The sequence below is a fragment of the Aegilops tauschii genome, chromosome 2 (genome assembly GCF_002575655.3).
Source record: "Aegilops tauschii subsp. strangulata cultivar AL8/78 chromosome 2, Aet v6.0, whole genome shotgun sequence".
Taxonomy (NCBI): Eukaryota; Viridiplantae; Streptophyta; class Magnoliopsida; order Poales; family Poaceae; genus Aegilops; species Aegilops tauschii.
Window position 1 is genome coordinate 403,956,800 of NC_053036.3, and position 4,443 is coordinate 403,961,242.

Genomic DNA, 4,443 nt, shown 5'->3' on the forward strand with positions numbered 1-4,443 from the left:
CACCCCCAACCGGCTCGATCGATCGGGGTCCTGTTCATCCAGCGGCAACGGCCACTACTACCACGGGGTCCTGTTCATCTAAGCCCCCAACAACACTCACTGTTCATCAAGAGGCAGCAGATTCGATCGCCTTCAGTTAGTAGCAGTAGCGAAGGAATCGCTCGATCGGGTTCAGTTAACAGCCAGATCGATCGATCGCTCGGGTTCAGTAACGCGTAGCCTGCAGTGCAATCGCTCGGGTTCAGTGGGAGCGAACGCCTTGCTCGGGTTCAGTTAGAGCCCAACGCCTCGCACCCACGCGCGTACGTGTACGAGAGAAACACGCATCGCTCGGCCCCGACCACCCACCGTAATCGGGAACTCCCCGATATTTTCCTCGACCTCGCTTCTACCACGGTTTTTTCCGTCATGGATGGCACAAAGAATGTCATGCAGCTGCATCTCCGGCCCACCCAGGACGAAAAGCTCATTTTCTGTCATGATTTTTTGTCATAGAAGTAGGAGCCCACCACATCTATGATGATACCGGGTTTTGTCACAATTATCGTCATAGAAGTGTCATAAGCATGACAGAAAAAATTTCGTTCGGCCCAAAATGTCACGGATGTGTCTTTTTTTGTAGTGTAATATTCAAGGGAACGGTAGCACGGGCAATTGATCTACAACATAGATATGCAAAAACTATTAAGACTAAGTTCGATAAATTTTAGTTGAAATAATCAAATTACTAATGAACTCCCACGTAAATCAACATCCCTCAAGTTGTCTAAGTGAAACATGATCCAAATGAACTAACCCATGTCCGATCATCACGTGAGATGGGGTAATCTTACATGGTGACCATCTCTATGTTGATCATATCTATTATATGACTCGCGTTCGACCTTTCGGTCTCCAATGTTCCGAGACCACGTCTGTACATGCTAGTCTCGTCAAGTTTAACCCAAGTATTCATGTGCAAAACTGGCTTACACCCGTTGTATGTGAACATAGAGTCTATCACACCCGATCATCACGAGGTGCTTCGAAACGACGAACTTTAGCAACGGTGCATACTCGGGGAGAACACTTTTATCTTAAATTAAGTGAAGGGATCATCTTATAATGCTACCGTCGTTCTAAATAAAATAAGATGCATCTTTATCTAATATTAAAGGACGGAGGCTTTCATAGTTCTCCATACGTCATCGTTTTATATCCATTGATTTTATGTTGATCATAACGATTAATGGTTGAGATTTAAAAGAACCCGACCCAAATCTTAACTGCGTACGCGTGAGTATAGACGGAGGCATTCATAGCTCCATACGTCATCGTTTTATATCCGTTAATTTTATGTTGATTATAAAGATTAACGATTGAGATTTAAAAGAAGCCGGCCCAAATCTTAATCGCGTACGCGTGAGTATAGTATATTACATAAAAAAGAAGGAAAAGAACGAACACGGCGTTGGAATACGAATTAACGAAACCACAAATTTGGTTCAGTCTGCCGCCGAATGTATGACTAACCAGCTCGCTGTTCACCGGCCAGCCGCATACACGTACAACCTGGTAGCCTATTGGTAGTGGGATGGGCACGGCCTCGACGCTGGACAGTTGCAAAGACGTGCGACGCCATCAATCCACAATAAGTGAAGCTTTTCCGCCCGACCTGCCGAGCCATGGGTGGCGCAGGCACCGAGATCCTCATCCTCCTGCCGGTCAAGTCCGTCCTTCGCTTCTGCGCCGTCTACAGGGAGTGGCTCTGCATCATCGACAGAGCGTCGTTGCCTACTTGAGGTCCTCCTTGGCCTCGGTCCACCTGCAGGAGCTGGACAATAGAGGTCTCCGCTCACCAGACGGCACCACGGTGTCATCTAGCGCGCTTCCCTAAGAAGAACCGAGGCCTGAATAATAGGTATTAGCGGAGGCATTACTGCTCTCTGCTGGCCTCGTGAGACGGCCTCCTCCTGCTCCCAAACAATGAACCCTTGGTCGGCGATGACCTTGTGGTGCCCCGTGACACAGCAGTGGAGCGACCTCCCACGGCAGAGGTTGGACGCTGAACAGGAGTAACAGGAGTCCGAGTTTTATTTCCACAAGCCCTTCGGCGAGTACTGGCCCTTGTGCGTGCAGGGCTTTAGCACGCATGTGCAATTCGCTGCTGATGTCCAACTTCAAGAAAGATTTGGCCTGCCAGGGTGCGCACTTATGCAGACTTCCTCTAGGAGCAGCTCGTCTGCTACGCGGTGCTCCAGTACGACGTGAAGCAGAGCAGCTCAGAGGTACAGCGCATACGCTGGCAGCGGAGGGGGTGATGCCTTACACCAAGGGGTAGATCGGGATGATGAGGTTTGGAAAGAGAAACCCTCTTGGAGCAGCTACCGCGTTGCAGCAGCTCTTCCGGCTCATCAGCAGCCAGTTGAAGTTCAGTTCATTCGTTACTGCACACTTTGCACATACAGTTTCTGCAAATATCAGCCAGAGGGAGCAGCGTTTGGAAACTACCTCATACAGTACACCTTACTACCTTAGCTCTGATAATTTCAAGATGAGTTAATCTTAGTTCTACACAACATTAATCTGAATCATGATCATAAAACCAGCCGAGCTCGCCGTGATCCTCCGGACCTACCGGTCGCACCAATCTATAAAGTTCATATAAGCCGGATAAACGACCACGTTGTTGGCGGTATCCCGAACCTGTACCATCAATCGACAATAAGATGTGTCCAGTTTGGAGTAGTCTTCTTCCCAAACCCGTATGTTGCCCTCGATTGACCTGTGTCGCTGGCTCGCTGCCGTCTATTGGACCGCGAAACCTTCGCTCCAAACTTTGGAATGCAGCCTCTAACCTCAACTAGGTAATGGAAGTGACAATAAGTGAAGCTTTTCTATTTCCTGTCAGATCAACTTCGTTCTGGTATGGTATTGGACGAAATGAATTTGTCCAATGACCCGTCTAGATTTCCTAAAATAAAACGGATGTTTACTAGGCTAACTTGCATGTGTGGGTACGGAGAGGAGGACCTTTACAATTACACGTGCAAACTAACATCCAATCAAGGCTTGCTTTTTCTATAGTATCAACTCTTGAATATTTATGCATAGGCGTAGCACTGTATTAACAAAGGTTCACACTTTTAATTCTTCTGTGACAATACTCTCCAGTCTCCCCTCTATTTCCTATTGCCATTGCTATTTTATGTAGCGCACACACATTTAAATTCATTTTTTATAAGTGTGCATGAATTGTCGAGGTAGAATGTTTTTCTTTCTCCTAATGATGCATGTCTTGTGCCTAAGGGTGAAAAACCAACCAATATCAGATATAGCCGGCTTTTGGTGAATCCTATTTCAATAGGATGACATTATTCACATGAATATATATCCACTGTGTGGGGTCATCATAGTGATGGTGGACGACCAGGCATAATGGTGGAGATCTGGAGGATCTCGAGCAGGATTGTAGGTAATGGCCTATGACCCTATGTGCTGGGCAAGAAGGACACGACGAGGATGTAGAATTACATATAACCCTGTCCAGCTTTTATCCTGAGATTAGTCTTTCAGATATTAATATCACTAGTGCAGAACCGGGCTTTAGTCCTTGTTCGTAATGGCCTTTAGTGCCGGTTTAACCGGCACTAAAGGGTGGGGACTAAAGGTGCCCCCCCCTTAGTACCGATTTGGCACGAACCGGCGCTAACGTGACACCACGTGGCACGAGCCAGGCCCGGGTGCGTGTAGGACATTAGTACCGGTTGGTAACACCAACCGGTACTAAATTTTTGGGGGTGTTTTGGTTTTATTTTTTATTTTTCCTTTAATTTTGTGTTTTCAATTTAATTTAGTGATTGTTTTACATTATAATGAGTTGTTAAATCTTTAGGTGAAAGTACCGCAGATTAGTTTCGACTGGATGCATGTGGATCCTAGCCATATTACTTGATCACTTAGGTGATCAAGTATAATATGGATATGACATATACTTGATCACTTAGCTAGGATCCATCCAGTTGAAACTAATCTGCGGTTTCTTTCATAAATGATATAATAACTCATCATCATCATATTAATATAAAAACTCTTGCATCATATCATCACCAACAACAGTATACTAGCTAGCTAAAAATCATCATAGTCGTCACCACTATTTAATCATCATAGTCATTACCGCTATCTAATCACCACCAACACTACCTTAAAGAAGAAACATTCACTTGTACCAGAAGCAAAGATATCATCGAGTTCAACATGGTCATGATATTATAAGCGTTCATAACACCACAAAAGCAAATTACTCTTTAAGATTAAGTTCAGGACGAAGAACACGAACATGAGAGGACAAGTACTAAGAGCATGAACTAGCTAAATCACTCCTGCTGCTCTCTCTCGGGTAAAATAGCATGGAACATGTATAGCTCTCCTGATTCATCATATTGGAGCATGCAGATGAAC